The sequence below is a fragment of the Furipterus horrens genome, unplaced genomic scaffold (genome assembly GCF_987537825.1).
Source record: "Furipterus horrens unplaced genomic scaffold, mFurHor1.1.pri manual_scaffold_7, whole genome shotgun sequence".
NCBI classification, from domain to species: Eukaryota; Metazoa; Chordata; class Mammalia; order Chiroptera; family Furipteridae; genus Furipterus; species Furipterus horrens.
Window position 1 is genome coordinate 12,460,021 of NW_028327177.1, and position 21,340 is coordinate 12,481,360.

A 21,340-nucleotide genomic window follows, 5' to 3' on the forward strand; every position below is an offset into this window, starting at 1 on the left:
TATTTATTGACTATCTGGTATATTCTAAGCACTGTGCTAAGGTCTTTACATTCATCGATCTCATTTAATTCCTCATGATAAGCCTAGAGGTTGGTGTTATTACTGACAGAACTTTACAATCCTGAGGCTATAGCCCTACACAAGGCAGATATTGTATAATACCTTTCTGCCGAGCTTACCGTAGAGTGGGAAAGTCAGATGTTAAGCTAGTAATTACAATGAAATAATCACAGCAGCTTACTCCTCCTTGAGGCAATGCCTCCTTCTCTGTTGTGATTACCGGACCCTGCAGATTTCAATAGAGTTTGCCTTATGGTTGCTAAATGCTGCATGTTGTGAAATTATATAACCAACTTCTTGAATCCCTTAGGGGTCTTACCAATGAAAATCTTGAAAGCTTAGAGATGGAAGAGAATGGAAAGGATATGGTTATTTGTATTTGTTAGGCTGGAGCTGAGTATTTGACATTACCTAGGAAACAAGAGACACAGACCCATGTTCCATTCTTCCTTTCAGAAGGGACCAAGGAGCTTGTACTTCCTAGTCAATATCCTTACAGAAGGCAGTTAAAAGAGAAACATTACCTGGTTGGATAACTGGAAGTTTAGAACAGACCTATTGCTTGGAGATCCAGAGCCAGTTCACTGTGCCTGGGTCCTGCACCTCCATGGAGCTACGTACGGAGCACTAACTAATGTTTTGGTGAGAAAAATGGTCAAGCTGCATCTGCATGTATCCCCAACTGCCAGCCACAGATACCTTTCCTAGACTTCAATGGAAAACCACAGTCAGATTTTTAACACAGATAGACACTCTTATCCAAACGATCCCTCAGGTATGATGACTCATTTCCAGAAGAGGAAGGAACAGGCCACCCAATGATTCTGAAATAAATAATTGATTTTTTTTCCACTTTGTACTTCTCAGAAACGGTACTTGTTTACCCCCACCCTTTGCAAACATACGCTTTTACTCCCAGTCAGGGCCTATTGGGTAAAGTCAGTTTTCTCTGTCACCCCTATGATGGTTGTCACATGGACTAGCATTCTTGATATTGCCTAAGAGCTGTGGTTCTGTGTCCCTGCAACGATGTGTTTTGCCCCAAAGAGGAAACTTCTGAAAGTACACACAGGTACACAGAGTGGACTCATGCCCGTTATGAAAGCAACTATACCCTATTTGTCAGCCTGCAACTGTTTCAAAGAAATGTCGTAGGTGCTCCCTATTCAAAGATCAGTTCTCAACCAAAGTACATGGTGTAATGATCTGAAAGAAAAAAGAAAGAAAAGAAACCTTTGCATGCTGAAAAGCCCATAACCCACATCCTCAGAGTGAGGTTTCTGCTTTTCTGGTTAAACTGAGGCGTAACAGGAAAAGTGTGAAGTGTGAGTTCCGCAGGAGACAGCAAACATCATTTGGGGTGTCGTTTTTTTGTTTTTTTTTTAAGCCATCGACTGTAATGCTCTCTTCCTCCCAGCGGCTCAGGGTTGCAGAAATGAGCAGTTAAACCAGGGAGACTTGAAAAAAAGTAGTCTTTTTATTTTTTTACCAAAAGTCATATCAGCGCTTTGAAGGAAAGAACACAGCCACTGTGTCCTGTTAAAAGCGACAGTAATAACAACTCTTTGCAAAGGATTCGAGCTTCCCAACTTTTAATTTTCATACCCTGGCGGAGAGATAAGCATCTTGAAAGGAGCCAAATTGCTTCATCGGGCTGTCAAAGGAGGCCCTGGTTTTGAAAGACTGCTCCCTGCTTATACCGTCAGTCCCCCCCTTTTCAGGAAATAAAATCTCCATACTAGTCGCCTTTGCAGAAATTATACAGCATTTGGGAATGCTGAGTGTTTTCAGCTGAAGTTCGTTTTAGGGGTCGTTAAAAATTTAACAAGTCATAATCATTACCCAGAATTAAAACCACGGTATCTAGTAGCAGCTGGGGTGCTGAGTGATAGACTGGAAGGTTCTGCTGGGGACATCGCAGGTTGGGCTTTGAGTTCTGGGTTTGGTACTTGTCACTGAGCGATTCAAGGCAAGTCTCCTCTCAGCGGGCCCCAGAGTCCCCCCTCGTGACAGACACTGAGCCTGCTCCCTGAGGTCCTTGCCTGCACTGATGTTCCTGGACGCCCGGCAGGGCAAGGGAGCTCATCTTTTCTGATGAAATATTAAGCAGGCTAGGAAGTCTCAGACGTTGTCTCTCCCAAAGCTGCTCAGCCAGGATTTCATAAACAGGCCCAAGCGATGATAATGTTCCCATTGATTCATTGCTTCTGCTCTGCCATTCACGATCTTTCATTTTCTCTGAATCTGAAAAGAAGGAACTGATGCCTTGTTTTATGGACCATGTGTGATTCCTTAATATTGTGGTTGCAGAGTTTCTTTTCACTGATGAAAGGAAAAAGGAGCTAAGCATTCTTTTTTTTTTTCATTAAGCAAACTAAAATAGACAGAGTATAATTTGACTTGGATTTATAAAACTGCAGTTCACTCATTTAACTGAAAACACCTGTATTTCTTTTTCTTAGCTATTATTAATAAATAATAATAAATATTTAGCCACCCCATGGCAGACACTGTACTAAGCTCTCTCTAAATATATACAATTTAGTATCTTTAAAACGCCATGAAAGGTAGGTGTCATAATTCCCATTTTACGGAAGATAATATTGAAGTGCAAAGATATTAACTTGACTGGAGTCAACTCAACTTGTGATGGAACTGAGATTCCAATTGATCCCAGTGATGTACTATACATATGGTATATGTAATTTTAAAAGTGTGCATAAAATATATTAAAGAGACATAAGTAGGAGTAGTTTTTGCACTTGTAAAAGAGTTGGCTGCCAAATGAAACTCATTTTGAGGTCCCTTGTGAGCTCACCACTCGAGGATTAACAATTCATTACAGCAGCTCCTGACATGTGGTAAGGTTCTCAGTCTGGTCAAACAGATACTTGGATTTATAAAAATGGGGCTCATATGTGGAACATCACTATGGCGTTGGTGATAGAAATGGCGGTGCATTTGTTGTGTGTTGCGTTGAGATGATTGCTTTTGTAGTTGCCATGTTTGCACTTTGACCTCATGCCACTGTCATTGGCATGGTACCTCTCAGAAGCACCAGTCTCTTCCAGAACATTCTAGGTATTTAACTAAAAATACTTATATGTATATATTTATGTATTTTTCCCACAATTTTCACATAATTCTGTATCTTGGAAAATAGAATTTTCTTTAAAAAATTTAAAAAATTATTGAGCACATAGGGGCAAGTTAAAAATATATTTTGTTTCACCAATTAATTCGCAAAGACAACAGACAAGAGGGACGGGGTGGGAGAAAGAATATTTACATGGTCCTGCCACACCACAGTAAAGCTGAGAAAGATTTGCTCAGGAAGCTGGTATCTCATCTCCGTTCTTCCCTCTGTGCTTCACGACCACAGGGCTTGGAATCAAACTCACACAGAGTTTGTCTGCCATTTATTCACCCAGGGATGAGCCAGTGGAGAATTTCATCGGAAACCGTGCAGCCCAGTGCTAGGCACATGGTAGCTACTATACCAAGATGGTAGGAATGTCTGCTCAGTCATGAATCTTTACAACTTTTTGGTTCTACTTCAGCCTGATTGTTGCTGACACATTATACATACAATAAAGAAAAACCTGGCAGCTTTCCTTCTCTCTGGAAGCAGCGGCAGCGTTTATTGAGTACTACTCTGCCAGGTGCTGTATGAAGCACTTTGCATACACGATCCCGTTTAAGCCTCCCGGCAACCCTACAAGGTTATTACCATTATTTTTCAGACCAGAAACTGAGCCGTAAAGTAAAATAATTTTCTCAGTCACCCTTCAGGTAAATGGTCACTACAGGACTTGAACCCTGATCTGCCTGACACCAATGTGTGTGCTCCTAACCCACTCGCCTGCTTCTTGTCTGCATCAGAAGGGTTCACACTCGGCAGACACAGCCCTTGGACCTCACGGAGAAGAAATGAGCTTGTTACCACCGCGGCCCTATTTTCTGCTCACACCCCTTAAGTTTCATGCAGCTCTTTAAATTTGTTGCAAATACAAACGACGAGGCCAGGCACACTTGGGCCCTACATGTCAGTGATCCCATACTCTCCTATTATTATTTACTGTGTGGGTCAGCAGTAAGGGCTTGTATGCCGCGTATTTTCTGATCGCTCCGACTCCTATCCAAGGGAAACTTCCTGCTTCCCTGTCTCTTGATCACAGCAGGCTCCATACAATTCCTGCAGTGTAAGGCCAAGAGGGAGGCAGAAAAGTGTTGACCGAGAACTCTGGCGGACATTATTTAACCTGAAGAGGAGCGCTGCAGATTGGCTATTAGACTGTTAGTGTTCGCAATGCCAGGATGTTTTCTTGTCCATATGCCCATTTCAGATTTTTATGGCTGTTTAATTACCACCACTACTGCGCACCGCCGCTCTGTGCCTCTTCAAAATGCGACTGGAAGTTCATCGTCGATTACAACACGCTACAGGCACTCTCTAAAGATTGTGGATCTTGAATAGCTTTCTTCATTCCACAGTGCTGTCCCAAATAGTCCAGAAATGGCTCTAATTTTCCCTGAGAACTCATATATATTTTTTTCTTTATGCACCATGAAAAAAAAAAACCACCTTTTCTTTCTGCTGAAGGGTGATTTGCCTCATCATGATTACTTGGACAAGACACTTTCAAAATGTCCATCCTCATCTTACAAGTGATCTGAAATTCATTTATAACTTTATTCCACCATTTGAATAATTCTAGGAATTCCATACTTCATATCAATGTTGAAAGAGGAGTTTAATCCAAAGAAAGTGATCTTATCAAGGAAATAGCTTTGCTGTGGAAATATATGGTTTTTATACAGAGCAACAAATCGAATCCTTATCCAATAAAATGTTTACTCACTGGCCAACAATGTCCCTGATAATGTCTGAGAAACTAGAGATGTGATCGTTTGAGGGCTAAAATCATATTCAGGTTTTTAAGCGATAGCTACTGATTTTTCAAGAAATGCGTTAGAAACTAGACTTTCAAAACTGAATGAACACCAGATACTTAAAGGAGAGTAAGCAAGAACAGTTTTACTTATCCCGCACCAGGGAGCTGGGAACACTTTAGATCCTGTTCAATTCTGTACGTGGTGAAAACAGTAGCCCTTACTGAGGTGGAAAGCAAGCGAGGCGGTCGTAGTTTTAGCGTAAGGAGCAAATAACTCACATGATGCTGACCTCTCACATATCATTGATCAGATTGGCTCGTAACGGTGATAATCTTGTTTTAGGCTTTTGGTACTAGAGGTCTAATTCATTGTCAGTGTTGATGATGATGATTAGCTTCATCGACTTTGTTAATGATATTGTCACGTACCAACTTTGAAGAGAGTCTCCTCTGCCGGGGATGATGAAGCAGCTGCCTTAAGGTGAGGCTACAGACGAGTGCCTTAAGATGCCCTATGTTACTGTGATTAATAGTGTACATTGCAGGACCCTTTCGTGAGCTTCTTATCTGCCCTTTTTCTGTTGAGCCTGCTGCCACCACCAACTTCCTTCCTTCAATCCTCTTTTACGTTGGTGTCCACTGAAAGCTTAGTCTCAGAAAGGACTTAGGTGCAGGTAGTTTATTTGGGGGTGGGGGGGTGTTCTCAAGAAGCTGGAATGAAGGCCAAAAGGTTGACATAGGGAATAATGGAAAGTCCATCGATATTGCCAATATAATATTGAGTTGGTTACCACTTTGGGCAACTGGGTCTATGTCTTCCTGGTGACCCTTCAAGGAATTGTTTAGAATACACCTAGAGTAATTGCTCCCCCAATAGGTTTGAATGCTGGAACGTTATCCACCAACACCTCACCCCACCTCTGCTCCCTCTTCTTACCTCCCCCTTCCCTGACTCATTAACTCCTCTGCGCTTGGCTGAAAATATTCTGCAGCTTTGGAGAAAGTTCTGAGGCAGAGGAACTGAGAAGGCTGAAGTGGGAGGCTTTCAGTGTCTAAAGGCACAGTCTGCTGAGGGAGCTGAAGTCAGATGGGGTTCAAGTCACAAGTGGCTGAAGGGATGAGGCCTGGAACCCCGCTGGGAGCTGCGAACTCCTGCCTAAGTCCTTGCACTCTGTCCCTCTCGGCCTGCTTCACTGCTGTTCCCTCTCAGCCTGGCACGCTTCAGCCCGTGGGCACCAGTGGCCCGTCCCTGTGTCTCCTGGCTTTTCTCCTCACCCCCACCTATTTCTGCCAGCTGTATTACTAATTCACCATGTGGCTCTGCCATCCCAGCTTGTCTACCTCTCTAGCTGACATCATCCTTGTTGGGGGGGCCTTATCTTTCTTATCTGCTTTGCATATCATCAAAACAGCAAAAGACCAAAAAAGAAAAAAGAATAAGTGATCTCTAAAGCTCAAATCTTACATTGCGTGAAAGATTGTACAAGATATTGGGAGCTAATTTGCATCTGCGTCTTCAAAATCTAGTGCTTTTTCTCTACCAGATTATTCAAACTTCATCCCTTTTCCCAGTTCCCTCAAAGGGAACAGCTACTGAAAATAGCTTTCAAAGTTTGAAAGCTGGAATGTAGTGTGGGCTGAGGAGTTCAGTGTGTTGGGGAGAGAACCTTATTCTGAGTTACAGGAGATGCACACCCCTGCTCAGCAGGCGTCACAAAATGATGGAACTCCACATTCTATAGTAACAGAGAAGGGGTACACCAACTAGAATTCATTAGAGCAGGCAGGCCTGGGCCCATGGTTGTCACTCTAAGCCCAAACCTTGTTGGGTCATCCAAGAGTTCTGACGGTTATTCTACCCACACCCATGCTCGGTGTCCCCTGAAACAGAGCACCTCTGCCAAGCACTCAGGCTGAACCTGCACCAAAAAAGCTGACAAATCTCCAAAGCCTCCTCTCTGCTGTCTTCCGTGGGTTTCTTTGACAGCTCAGGGACCCAAAATATCTTGGCCGAGCCTGCAGTAATCTCTCCATTATGGCAAATGAGCAAGAGTTTCTGACTTCCGGGCTCTCACTCCATCACACACATCTCCTTTCAGTCCCAAAACACATTGCTCATGTTTCTATGGCAGTGATGATTGGGTGGTCATGTGACTTATTCATTCACATGCCTGCTGCCTTCCTCACTGGAAACACCTGGTGGCATGAAACATGTCCTAGCAATAATAGCCTCCACTTTTTGGACATTCCGTATGAGTGAGGCATGGTACGTGGGTTCTAAGCATATTTCTTCTTCTTCTTCTTCTTCTTCTTCTTCTTCTTCTTCTTCTTCTTCTTCTTTTTTTAACAACAGTCCTGCTGGGTAGGTATTAACATCTTTATCTGGTAGATGAGAGAATTTGAGATTGAGAGAGATCAAGTGTGCTCAAGGTTAAAAAGCTCTTCAGGGACAGAACTGGGCCTTAAACTTGGACCCAGTTGCCTATATGTGTAAGCCAGCGCCCACAGCCAGTGAGCAGTATGGCTCCTCACTGCTTCTGTGCATGTGCCTCTTCTCCCCCACACATTTACTGTCTGTATCGGGAAGTGATGCTGAGGAGATGCCATGTTTCTTTGCTTTATAAAAATTGTTTCAATTGGCTTTTTATATAGTTCATAACATTGACGTATACATTTTTAGTCTCTTCTAAGCGTGTGTAATATGTAGCGTGTGTAATATGTAGTGTATGTAGAGTTGATCCTTGAGCAACATGGGTTTGAGGTGCACGGGTCTAGTTATATGTGGGTTTTTTAAGTAAGTACTGTAAATGTATCTTCTCTTCCTTATGATTTTCTCAATAACATTTTCTTTCCTCTAACTTTATTTTAAGAAAACAGTATATAACATATAACATACAAAATATGCGTTAATGGACGGTTTATGTTATTGGTCAACAGCAGGCTATTGGCAGTTAACGTTGGGGGGAGTCCAAAGTTATCTGTGGATTTTCAATTGTACGAAGAATTGGTGCCTCTGACCCCCCATTGTTCTAGGGTCAACTATATATATTTATAGAATATTATTTTGCATACAGCTCATTTGAACAAGCTTTATTCATTTAATAATGCATAAATATTCCTTCATTTTAAAATATAATTTCTCTGATATAGTTGGAACCAGTGTCGTATTAAAGTAATCAGGTTGGACTTTCTGCACTCACCTCCTACCTTTATCTAAATCAGTGGTCTCCAGCCCATTTTAAATCATGACTTGTTATTTTTTTTCACATAAATCATGTAGAGCGCCAATAAATAGCATAAGTAAAAGTGGCATTAGAGTTACGTTTGTGTACGTTTATTTCCTAAGTGCAGCTTTATCACATTTACTTATGAAAAAGCCAGCCAATGAGAGTGAGGAGGCCGTTGTGATTAGACGGCACTTCTAAATTGGAAGTTAGGGACAACAGTCACCGTTTTACGCCGGCCACTGCATCTCGTCGTGGTGGCGCGGGGAGGGGAGGATGAGGGCCCGCACGGGCAGGTCTTTGTAAGTGGCCGTCGCTAGTGAGCAAACGCTGCTGCAATCAGCTGCACTCGTGCTGCGGGAGAAGCTTGATTTCAAGGTCCTGCACAAACCTTGGTGTGCTCAACATATAAGACACATATACGTGTACAAGCACCGCTTTTTACTTACCATTTTTTAAATAGTCAGAAGTCAATTTTCCCCCAAAACAGAAACTTTCATTAAAAAAAGGAAATCTTAACCAGCTCATAAAGCATGCATTGTAGAAATCTGGGACTGTGTAACACCCGAGGGTTTTCTGAAATTCAGCTAGGAAACCACTGATTTGACATCACCCCCCCCCCCAAAAGTTAGAAAACAAGGAGGCTACCCAAAACTGTCTCAGGCATACACTCAAGTATTTAAATCTGCTAATTATGGCCAGAAAATTCTTCCTCGTGCCTGACTCAAGTCTATTAAACTGCTAAATTTAGTACAGTTTACAGAAGGCTCTTGGAAAATCCTTGATGACTCATAGATCAAGGCTTCTATAGAGCGGTAAGGTCATTCGTTATCCTCCTTCTCACCAAATAAACATGATATTTTCTCTCACCCATTCCTGACTTGTCACTGTGATTAGCTGTGATTAGGCAGCACTGTTTTATGATTGGCCCAATGTCTTGCTGAAGCAGTAATGACTTCTTTGTCATCTCTGCATGGAAGACATTTGACACACTATATTTTTAGGGTTTAGATTTGTAAAAAAATCCTAGTCAATCAACAAATGGGACAAGGACCTGAATAGTCACTTCTCCAAAGAGGACATACAGAGACATATGAAAAGATGTTCAACATCACTAATCATCAGAGAAACGCAAATTAAAACCACAATGAGATATCACCTCACATCTATCACACTGGCTATTATGAATAAATCAGCAAACAACAAGTGCTGGCGAGGATGTGGAGAGAAGGGAACCCTCTTGCACTGTTGGTGGGAATGCGGACTGGTGCAGCCACTGTGGAAAACAGTGTGGATGTTCCTCAAAAGATTAAAAATGAAACTGCCTTATGACCCAGTGATTCCACATCTGGGTTTATATTCAAAGAAACCCAAATCACTAATTCAAAAAAATATATGCTCCCCTGTGTTCATTGGGAGCAACCCAAGTGCGCATCAATAGAGGACTGGATAAAAGAGTTGTGGTACATGTATACAATGGAATATTACTTGGCCATAAAAGGAATGAATTCTATTATTTACAACAGCATAGATGGACTTAGAAGGTATTACGCTAAGTGAAAAGTCACTCAGCAAAAGACAAAGACCATATGATTTCACTTATATGTGGAATCTAAAGAATAATATAAACAAACAAGCAAAATATAAACAGACTCATAGATATATAGACAGAGGACAAACTAATGGTTGTCAGAGGGGAGGGGGTTGGGGGACTGGGTGAAAAAGGTAAAGGTATTAACAAGTACACATTGATAGTTACAAAATAGTCATGGGGATCTAAAGTACACCATGGGGATTATGGTCAATAATACCGTAGTGACTGTGCATGGTACCCGATGGGCCCTGGAAATATCAAGGACTGGGGAAACACTTTGTAAAATACCTACTTGTCTGGACAGCATGCTATACACCTGAGACTAATAAAAAATCATATTGAATGTAAAGTGTCATTGAAAAGTAGATAGAAAGAAAAGTTGGAGCCACCTTTTAATCTTGATAGTGAGTATACAATTTTTGTTGAAATATGTGGATAGTTTGAAATCATTTTACAAACAGGATAAGAGCTTTTGACTTTCTGAGTCTTGGCCACTACTCATGTAATTGGATTCTTGCATGAGAGAGAGAAAAAAGGCCGGGCATCCCATGGTATGAGGAATGACTGTGGAAAGGTAAAATCTGGGCGAACAGTACACTGAGGTACCAGCTCACCATATTGGCTTTTCTCCCTTCCCTGTCTTCCCCCCTACATCCTTGTTCGTGCTTCTGGAATCACTTCTGAAATAAGCCACCTGCACCCAAATCTTATCTGGAGCTCTGCTTTGGGCAAATGCTACTTAAGACAGTTAGTCAACAATGGGACCATCTCTTTCCATTGGCTGTGCCACAGCTTGGAGAGAGCATTACATGGGGCAACGATGGAAGGCATGAACTTCAGCCAGATGAGCCATCTCACCCTGAGCAAAGCAGAGGGTGACTGAGCCAGCCAATAACCCAAGCATCCCAGAAAGTAAGGGCATGCCTGGAGTGGGGAGCTTATGCAGGGTGAAGCAGGGGAGGGCTGGGAACGGTCCCTTGGAACCTAATTGTGGAAAACTTGTATGACCAGGTTGCTGAGTTTCTTCTTTATTCAAGTCCTCGGCTGTTGGGCAAGGCCTTCTTTTACTCCATTGTTTGCTTCTGAAATAGTGGGGGCGGTGGGGTTTGAAGCAGACCCTGATCCGCGCCCTTCATTGCACTTTCCAACTTACGGTATCGAAGAGGCTTTGGAATCACAAAAGCCAAGGCAGAAGAGAGTATGCTTTCTTCTTCTCTTGTGAAGAATCAACACTTTTTTTTTTTTTTTTATGAGTGCTTGTAACATTTGGAGTATATAGGAAAACACAGCAGGAGACAGTGCTTCATTTTCATTTCTTCGTGGTGGTTTTAATTTCCTTTAACTTCTTAAATGCTTATAGTGTCTCCATAGTGCCCCCCCCCCAATACCTTCACTTCCCACCTCCCAAATAATGCTTAGTCTTTCTTTCCTTTTCCTTTCTGGAAGCAGTTAGTGAATAGGGTGCATCTCAGAACCTGGCCCGCTCTTAATATTTTCAGAGTCCTGGGCATGAATACATATGAAGGTCTACCTATTCTAGGTCTCAAGCTTCTAATGTTATCAATCAAATTTATAAACACTAAATAAAATCTATTCAGCCACCTCTTCTGGGTCATGTTTGCAATTCTCAGATACCTTGGAGTATCACTCCAGGAACTAGTGGAGGGAGAGCTGGTGGGAGACCAGGGGGAGACGTGGCCCTGGCCTGAGGCCTGCTCCTTCTCCTTCTCCCACCCCAAGTTCCACAGATACCACAACACATTTTTTTCCCTACAGTGAACACCGTAATCCACTCAAGCTCTGTCCATGCCCTGCCACTGCAAATATGTGTCTCTGTTGTCCATCTTGAGCCTAGAACCTCAGAGTCACGAGCATAGCTCATTGATCCTCAAGAAGGAGATACCCACATGCCCAGGAGTCAGATGATGTGGAGCTATTTAGACAGGAAATTACAGGGATCTGAAGGGGGACACAGGCTCCAAATGGGTACATCCCCTTGCCCTGAAGGATTCCTCACCCACTGGTATCAAAGAAGTTTTGGAATCATAGACATCAAGGCAGAGAAAGTATTCTGTTTTCATTTCTGGTATAGCAGTGATGCTCTTTTGCCTGAGTGCTTATAACATTTGGAGTTTCTAGGGAACCATGGGAAAAGAGCATGGTAAGAAAGAGGCCAGAGTGGAGCCCTCTAGGCGTCAAGTTCTAGGCAACAGCCTCTTGTCTGGTTCAAAGGATAGGACCTCTTTCCTCTACCTTGAGCCTATCTTCAAGCACCATTTAAGTATTCTCTTTTTTGAGCCACTTGAAGAAAGAAAGCTCTGTTTTCCATTTCATTTTGTTTTCTCTAGAAACACACTGGAGGTCCTCTCTCTAAAAGTGTGAGCATTAAATAAGCAGCTTCTGACTCTGGCCCCATATCTGTGTCTGGAGTACAGTGCACACTAGACAGTCCATCTTGACCCTCCCTGGCTCTCTTTCACCCTACACATCATTCTTGGCCTTTATCATCTGCAGAGGGGGAAGGACCCATCAGACGGTGCAAGTCAAGTGTGTAGACTCCTGCCCAGCCTCTCCAGCAAAGCTGGAAACTTAACCATGTTGGAGAAAGGCAAACGTCAGTGCTCGGGAGGCTTAGTTTATTTGCTAGCTGAGAATCTACACCAGGAAAACTGAAATCAGAGAGAGGGTATGCTGTGGCGATTTTGATACAAGAAATCGGCTGGTGAGCAGGAGTTTTAGTCACATTTCCTGGGCTACTGGAGTCACCCAAACATTCCTTTTGCTTGCCCACCTTCCTGCAAGGGATCAGTGTGTCAGCTCTCAACTCGTGCAGTGGGAGAAGGGTCTTCATATAGACAGAGCGGGCCTGTTTATGTGGAGTTCAGTGGGCTGCATCCCAGGCTCTGTGATAGCTGGCAATATTTCATATCCTTTAGACAGAATGGAAAGGAACATTAAACTGCATTTGCATTATCAGGGAGTCCTTAGCGGCTTGACAATCAGAATCAAAGCATTCTAATCAGTCTGCCTAATGTTTTCTGGGCAGCCAAAGATTAGTTTGCATAGCAAGGCTGAACCACCTTTCCTGGGGGAAAAAGTGATCTACAAGGATGCCTGAAGAGTGCTGAGCCAGGGCAAGATTCAGTGACAGGTTAAAGAACCTTGAACTATGAACAGAAGGGTCACTTTGGGGGAAAGCTAAGGACTTCGGCAGAGAGAATCAGCTCCCTTGACTAGAATATTAAAATCTGTGAAAACTACAGTGAAGGGATAAGTAAGGAAATTACTGCTCAGACAAACCTAAGATCTGGTCCTTGTGGCCTTTGCCCTCATGTGAATTATTTAGCAGTCCCCAAAACGACTTCATAAAATTTAGCAAAATCTTCTCTTTCCAGTGTTAAGTCATGAAATTTTAGAACTTGGGGTTGAAGAGAAGGTCAAGGGTAGGACCTCTTTCCTCTACCTTGAGCCTATCTGAAATGTGATGTTTGATTCCCTTCCAAGATGCTGCACAGCAAACTTCCAGGCTCTGTGAGAAATCTGCCACGAGAAGGAACTCACTGCTTATAGCTGTGGGCATTTCTGATTGCTTAAAGTTCTTCTTATTACCTATCAACATCCTGGGCATCAACTGTCCAAAAACAGTCCTATTTAGTGTCTAGCATCCTCCCCAAAGAAGGGAGGACATATATTTGAAAAGTCAGCTGTTGGAATAGATGATTAACTTCAAGTTTTGACCGTCACAAAATACAATAATTTGCCTACTATGTTGGCTAAGGAATCAGTTTTGCTCTGTGTGAATGTGTGAAGAAACTAACAATATAATGTAACAGCTTCAGTAGGGATAAACATGTAAAGTTATTCACACGTGAAAACAGTTTGAAATATGTTTTGAGTCAAAGTTGTTAATAATAATAATAACGGAATTCTGCACAGATTATATTCTTTATCCTCCATGGCAGATGTGCTTGAGGTACGAACATTTACTCTTTTATTATTTGTAATTCACGAAGACATTGATTGGGCACCAACTGTGAGTTCAGCCCCCAAACAGCAGGGATGAGAGACGCACGTTTCTGCCCCTGAGAAGGCTCCCAGAGTCCAGTGGAAGAGGTGATGATATAAACCATTCAGGATGACTCACCCAGAAGAGGATCCCCAGAGTTACACCAGGATTGAGGAACTGTACCTGGGTTAAATCAGAAGGAATTTCCCAAGATAAATGAGACCATCACAGGCAAATATCAGCTGGTTCTCTTTATTGCTTTCTCCAGAAACCCTAGTGCCTTGATGAGTTAGAGCCTTGGCCTTTTGATTAATCTAAACTCTGATTAGTTTCTCAAAACATTTCTCCCAGAGCTGCGCAAGCAGGATAGTAACCTGAATACAGGCAGTTTAATAAATATGATGTGAGGAGGAGGAGAAGAAAGAAAGGAGAAGAATGTCACCTCTGTCATTTCCACTTCTGGGAACGGGGTCCTTTGCTCTGTGCCAAGTAATTCCCTCTCAGTGCATGATGTCACATTGAAATCTTGCATAAAAATTTAATCAGATTTTATACACCCTCTTTGCTTATCACACCTTCCAGGCATCTCCTGTTGCTTTTCACTCCTTGAAAGGGAATATCTTTACATTGTAAAACCCACGTCTGTCTTTTTTTCTTTCTTAACTACTTTTCTCCCCAAGATGTTCAACTCAGGTGATGCAGATGAAATTTCTGTTGTTTTCTGGATTCTGTTGAGTAACTGCCAAACTCATTGTTTTGAAGAGAATCAAGAAACTTGAGCATTGGATAAAAGTTAAATATAAACACTTGAGTCTAAGCAATTTGTCCTTTGTTAACAGTCAGGATAATGAATCAAATTCCCTATTTCTGTCATAAGGATACCGTGAGTTTATGAGACCTGGCGCATGCTTTGACTTTCATGCATTTAACCTAAAATGTGTTTTGGAGACGTGAATGACTTATGTCAGAACTGAATGACCTTGAACGTACCTTTTGGAGAGGACATGGAGCTATGCATGTGGAGGAAAATGAAAAGAAGAGAAATTTGTAAGATGAAGGTGGTTTTTGGTTTTTTTTTTTTACATCTTCTACAGAGCTGTGTATTGAAAGAGAATTCTACTGTGATGGGGATCTATGTCTTTTGGGTATATGAAATTTCTCCAATTTGTGCTATTATGTAGCTCATCTTTTCACAGAAATTCAAGACTGCTGACAGATCAAAAGGTTTAACAGTTCAGATTCTTCTAGCATTCAGCAACTGCAATAAATATCAGAGGTGTCTTGTGTTGAATGTAAGAACAGATGTTTCTGCAGGAAGCAGCATAGAAACTTACACCAACAGGCTTGCAGTAACTTTGATATTTTCTTCGATACCATGCTTTAAATGTGGCTTGATATTTTAATAAACTTTGTATATATTTATCTTTCCCTGTAGGCCATCATTCCTGCCCAAGTTGCCACCTGAGCAAGGGGTCATTTCCAAAGCTCATCTGTTAGTCCAGTTAACAGAGGCTTCTGAACTTTTTGCTCAAGGGATTGGAAGTTCTATTATTTAATATCTCTCTCTTTAAGACTGATTCTTGGGAAAACTCTTTGGGAATGGTATCTGTTTCCCATTTAGATTTGAAGGCTATGCTTTTAGGGAAGAATGCCTCTGGGCAGAGAGAAAGGACTTAGCATATGCATGTCAGTGAATCTGTTTTCTTCTAGAGCAAGGATTTATTTATTGTGACCAAATCTCCTACAACATGCTGTATTGGTATTACACGTGAGGGCCAGGCTCCAGCTCCCTTTGGAAAACTGAATTACACAGCTGAACAGCATTGACAGCACAGGCTTTGGCCTCTGCTGAAGGCTTGGGGACGGGTGGATTTTTATGTGCAGGCCTCTCAATGTAATCTTCTCACATAGGTGGGCCCCCATCTCTGTGGTGGGAAAAAGGGAATGTTTCAGGAATACCCTGGGAAGGGACTCTATCAAAATTATTTCTGCAGAAGAAAAAATTAATTTCTGGTCTGGAAGGCTGAACTCAATTCAATTCTACTACATGTGCCAGGTACACCTGTTTCTAGTATTGACATCCTTAAACATATAAAGAATGTGATATTAAGGATACTAATAATGAACCCCTTTCTCCAAACATAGCCTGGTCTGTGATAGACTTAAATATTTCTCCTCTTGACTAGCACTCTTCAGTTCCTGGACTTCCCGTTTTGAATAATAATAATATACATTTTTTGGTATACCTTCAAAAGGTAATAGTATAAATTATCTTTTTTTTTTATAATTTATTTGTTTGTTTATTTATTTATTTACTTATTTGTAGAGAGAGGGGAAAGGAGAAAGAGAGGGAAAGAAACATCACTGTGTGGTTGCCTCTCACTCGCGGCCCCAACTGGGGACCTGACGTGCAACCTAGTCATGTGCCCTGACTGGGAATCGAACCAGCGACACTTGGATCACAGGCCGATGCTCAATCCACTGAGCCACAGCAGCCAGGGCCTAAATTATCTCTTTTAATGCTTATATCAAATCATTGTTATTGGGAATGAACTATAATTAACACTACAACAATGGGGAATCTCAAAAATAATTATGCTGAGTGAAAAGAAGCCAGAGACACACACACACAAAACAGTACTGTATAATTCCGTTATAGAAAATTCTAGAATAAGCAAATCAGGTTGCTTTTCTGTGGGATGGAGGTGGAAAGGGGTTGACTGAGAAGGAGCCTGAGGGAAATATCAAGGTCACTAGAAATGGTCTGTGTCTTAATGTTCATCCATCCAAACTGACTGAATGATGCCCTTAAGATCTGAGCACTTCACTCTGAGTAAATTATGCCTAAATATTAAAAAGTATGTTTTTTTATTAGTCTATATAGATGAGGAGGCAGAGCTTTAGGAAGTTGAAGTCCATCGTCATGCAACTGAAGGAGAGATCCTAACTCTTAAGCCCAAGTTTTCCCACTCTAAAACAATTTCTGAGAATGATAAAGATGGCACTTAATGCACTCCACTATGGAGTCAGTGCATGTTACGATGTTTTTCTTCCTGGAAACAGAGAGGGGTTTCTGAAAACATATGATTGGGTCCTGGGAAGAGCCTTTACTCTTTAACAGGGGCGCATGCCACAGCTCTGCATCATGTAAATGGTTAATGGCTCTAGCTGGCATCATAAAGTGGTTTCAGATTCCCACTTGGCAACTTACAGTGCATGTGATGTTGGGTATGTCAACCTGTCTGAGCTTCAGTGTCTTCATATGTAAAATGGGTCATGGGGGGGGTACACATGTCATCATTGATAGATGGTTCATAAGTGTCTGTGAATTATCAATGAAGTTTCCCATTACTATTCACAGTTTTGGTTAAAGGAGAAACAAATTCCCCTGGGGTATTAACAGGTTTACTGTCTCATGATGTGTCTCATACTGTGAAACCTTTGTCTGTACCATTCCTTCCCAAGTAGCTACAGAATTAACTTATTATCATATTAGAGAAATGCATACAAAGCTAAGATTCAGTTCTAATACATCTTTCCCTGACCTCCTTGCTTTGGCAAGAAGCACCATGGAACAATTTAGAATTTTATTCATTTCATTCTCTGTGTGAATAATGTTATGTATTTCTAAGTTCCAGGAGAAATTTCATTTCAAGTGTAATTCAATTATAAATCTATGATTCCATGAACTCTGGGTATGATTCACTGAAATATATCTTAATGTTCATAAATGATTATAGAACTAGAAGAAATTATTTCTTGGAAGGGATTATTTCTTGGAAATAATTAGTATATTTAATGTGGGTAGACTTACTTTAAATAGTGTTTTGGCATCAACTAAGGATAAAAAAAGGAAGAAGAAAGTTCTTTTGTTTTTTTTTTTGAAACATGACAAAGAGAATAAACTGCTTAGATGGCAAATGTTTGTTTTTCAGGTTCTGCTTCTGTTATTATAGCATTTAATACTATAAATCTTTGATTATTATATATCTGAGCCCTCTTGAGCTTGCTCGGGTCATAAACTCTGCATGACTTGTAGACTTATCCTAAAAGATAATATATTGACAAGATATTGATTCAGTCCATGAACATGGAATATCTTTCCACTTTTGTGTTTTTTTCGATCTCTTTTAATAATGCTTTGTAGTATAGAAGTCCTTCATACCCCTGGTCAAGTTTATTCCTAGGTAAATATTTTGCGTTTTTTTTTTTTGTTGCAATTGCAAAAGAAATTGTTTTTTTTTTTTTCCATTTCTTTTTCTGAAATTTCATTGTTAGTATATAGGAATGCAATAGATTTTTGTACTTTGATTTTGTATCCCACAATTTTACTGTATTGGTTTATTGTTTCAAATAGTTTTGTTTTGTTTATTTGTTTTTGGTGGAGTCTTTAGGATTTTCTACATAAAAAAAAAAAGCACGTCATCTGTAAAAAGGGACGATTTTACTTCTTCATTCCCAATTTGGATACCTGTTATTTCCTTCTCTTGCCTGGTTGCCCTAGTTAGGGCTTCCAGAACTATGTTGAATAACAATGGTGAGAGGGGCATCCTTGTCTTGTTCCTGATCCTAGAGGAAAAGCTTTCAGTTTTTCATCATTGAGTGTGATGTTAGCTGAGCGTCTGTAATATATGGTCTTTATTATGTTGAGGTGCTTTCCTTTATACCCACTTTATTGAGTGTTTTAATCATAACTGGATGTTGTCTCTTATCAAATGCTTTTTCTGCATCTATTGTTATGCTCATATGATTTTTTCCTTTATTTTGTCAATGTGCTGAATTACACTGATTGATTTGTGTACATTGAACCATCCTTGTGCCCCTGGAATGAATAGTTAAAATGTCCATATTGCCCAAAGCAATATACAGATTTAATGCAATCCTCATAAAAATTCCAATGATATTTTCTTAAAGAAATAGAACAAAAAAAGGATCAGATTTGTATGGAACCATAAAAATCTCCAATAGCCAAAGCAATCTTGAGGGGGGTGGGGAATGAATTCAGAGGAATCACACTCCCTGACTTTAAATTACACTGCAAAGTGACAATAATTAAAACAGCTTGGTATTGGCAGAACAACAGACACAGTTCAATGGAGCAGAACTGAGAGCCCAGAAATAAACCCACATGTATAGGGGCAAATAATTTTCAACAAAGAAGCCAAAGACATGCAATGGTGCTGGGAAAATTTGAAAGCCACATGCAAAAGAATGAAACTAGGCTAGTGTTTGCCCCCATTTACGAAAATTAATTCAAAATGGATCAAAGACCTAAATATAAGATCTGAAACAATCAATTACATAGAAGAAAACATAGGTACTTAACTTATGGACCTTGGTCTTAGAGAAGATTTTATGAATTTGACCCTAAAGGCAAGAGAAATAAAAGCAAAAATAAATGAATGGGACCTTATCAAAATAAAAAGTTTCTGCACGGCAAAAGAAACCACTAACAAAACAAAAAGGCAATCAACTGAATGGAAGATATTTGCAAACAACAGCTCCCACAAGGGGTTAATATCCAAAATATATAAAGAACTCATACAAATCAACACCAAACAAACCAGCAATCCAATTAAAAAATGGGCAGAGGACCTGAACAGTCACCTCTCCCAAGAAGACATACAAATGGCCAACAGACATATGTAAAGATACTCAGCTTCATTAGCTATTAGGGAAATACAAATCAAAACTATAATAAGATATCACTTTACACCTGTTAAAATCGCTATGATCAACAAGAGAAGTACTAACAAGTGTTGGAGAGGTTGTGGAGAGAAAGGAACCCTCATTCACTGTCGGTGGGAGTGTAAACTGTGCAGCCATTATAGAAAACAATATGGAAGCACCTTAAAAAATTAAGAATTGAGGAGAAAGGCTCTTCCTTTCCTTCTGGCCGCAGCCATCAGGTAAGCCAAGATGGGCGCTTACAAGTACATCCAGGAGCTGTGGAGGAAGAAGCAGTCCGATGTGATGCGCTTCCTTCTCCGGGTACGCTGCTGGCAGTACCGCCAGCAGTCTGCGCTCCACAGGGCCCCCCGCCCCACCAGGCCCGATAAAGCGCGCAGGCTGGGATACAAGGCCAAGCAAGGTTATGTCATATATCGGATTCGTGTGCGCCGTGGTGGCCGCAAACACCCCGTTCCCAAGGGTGCCACGTATGGCAAGCCTGTCCATCATGGTGTCAACCAGCTAAAGTTCGCCCGAAGCCTGTTGCCGAGGAGCGAGCTGGGCACCACTGCGGGGCTCTGGTTATCCTCATTGATCCATTCCATAAGGCTATCAGAAGGAATCCTGACACCCAGTGGATCACCAAACCAGTCCACAAGCACAGGGAGATGCGAGGGCTGACATCTGCTGGCCGCGAGAGCCGTGGCCTTGGGAAGGGCCACAAGTTCCACCACACCATCGGTGGGTCTCGCCGCGCAGCTTGGAGAAGGCGCAATACTCTCCAGCTCCACCGTTACCGCTAATCTAAGGGATGGTTGTAAATTTCTTTCCTAATAAACAATTTAGGACAGTCAAAAAAAAAAAAATTAAGAATTGAGTTACCATATGATGCAGCAACCCATTTTCTGGGTATTTACTGAAAATTTGAAGACATTCACAAAGATATATGCACCCCTATGTTCATTGCAGCATTATTCACAGCGGCCAAGATGTGGAAACCAAGGGGCCTTCACTAGATGACTAGATAAAGAAGATGCGGTACATATATACACAATGGAATACTACTCAGCCATAGAAAAGGTAAAACCCTGCCACTGCCATTTGTGACCACATGGATGGATCTTGAGAACATCATGCTAAGCGAAATAAGTCAGACAAAAAAAGTTAAGAACCATATGACTTCACTTACACGTGGGATATAAAACTGAGAGCAACAAGCAAACAAACAAGAAAACCAACAGAAAGTCATAGACGCCAGATAATAGTGTGGTGGTTACCGAAGAGAAAGGGCATTTAGGAGACAATAAAGGGTAAAGGGGTTCAAATATATGGTAATAGTAGAAGATTTGGCTCTGGGTGGTGGGCACACAATGCTCTATAAAGATGATGTATTATAGAATTGTACACTTGCCACCAATTTAATTTTATTAACCAATGTCGCCCCAATGAATTGCATTTTTAAAAGGTAATAAATTTTAGATAAGCATTGTCTGTTGAACAAAAAAGAAAAAGCAGTGAAAATTTGGAGCCTAATAGAAAGTAAAGCACTTATACTTTTCCATGGAGAAATAATTTGAATTCTTTGATTCAAGACACCCGGCTACACCTGCAACTCCTGTTTCTATGGCACATTTGCATAGAAGGAAGCCTGGATATCAAGGATGATGGACAATGAGAGAATTAAGTCTATAATTCACAGCCAGGATTTCCCATTTTACAATACTAACCTCATGGGGTTGTGGTGTGTATTACACCAGATAATAAATGTATAGGGTCTGTTTTCTTTTTTTTTTTTAAGTGTACCAAAAATGGTAGCTCCCTCTGCCCTTCCTGACCAAGACAAACAGACACAGGACAGAGGGAGCTGGAAGGTGTGTAACATCCTAGGACC

At 41.1% G+C, this 21,340-nt stretch overlaps 1 protein-coding gene and 1 pseudogene across 1 annotated transcript in view; both read left to right on the forward strand.

The window, feature by feature from the left end:
- The window catches only part of SNTB1 (syntrophin beta 1), a 196,978-nt gene that overhangs the window by 63,077 nt on the left and 112,561 nt on the right, over positions 1 to 21,340 (forward strand). The gene's annotated exons all lie outside the window — the stretch shown is intronic.
- LOC150004044 (large ribosomal subunit protein eL15 pseudogene) lies at positions 19,655 to 20,258 on the forward strand (annotated as a pseudogene).